Source organism: Limulus polyphemus, unplaced genomic scaffold (assembly GCF_000517525.1).
Source record: "Limulus polyphemus unplaced genomic scaffold, Limulus_polyphemus-2.1.2 Scaffold8450, whole genome shotgun sequence".
Classification (NCBI taxonomy): Eukaryota; Metazoa; Arthropoda; class Merostomata; order Xiphosura; family Limulidae; genus Limulus; species Limulus polyphemus.
Window position 1 is genome coordinate 14,599 of NW_013674060.1, and position 674 is coordinate 15,272.

A 674-nucleotide genomic window follows, 5' to 3' on the forward strand; every position below is an offset into this window, starting at 1 on the left:
TACTAATTGGTATATTCTCTGTAGGAGGAAGATTAATTTGTAACCGAGGTGGATACGGCTGATATCAAACGTTGAAGTTCTACTTAATTGGTATATTCTCTGTGGAGGAAGATTAATTTGTAACCGAGGTGAGATACGGCTGATATCAAACATTGAAGTCACAATTGGTATATTCTCTGTGGAGGAAGATTAAATTGTAACCGAGGTGAGATACGGCTGATATCAAACGTTGAAGTCACAATTGGTATATTCTCTGTGGAGGAAGATTAATTTGTAACCGAGGTGAGATACGGCTGATATCAAACGTTAAAGTCACAATTGGTATCATGTCTACTTTTAACTTCATGTAAATCGTCTTAACTAAAGAATAATTTATGATTTTTCAGACTTGTATCGTGCTGCTATTTAGTTTCACGTCTTTCAGATTATAACGACAACTCTCTTCGACTCAAATTATTTCGCGAAACAGTCTAAGTAATGAAATAAGTAAATATAAACAAGTAAAATTTAAACTAATCACCCACATAATCTTATTACTGGAATAAAACATTCTATCAGTTATGAGCAAAATAAAATTGAGTCAGAAAAAAAAAAGGCTCAATTAGCATGTATTAAGACCTAAAACTATCCAATATAAATAAATAAATTACTGACTGCCAAAGAGAGTATACAAA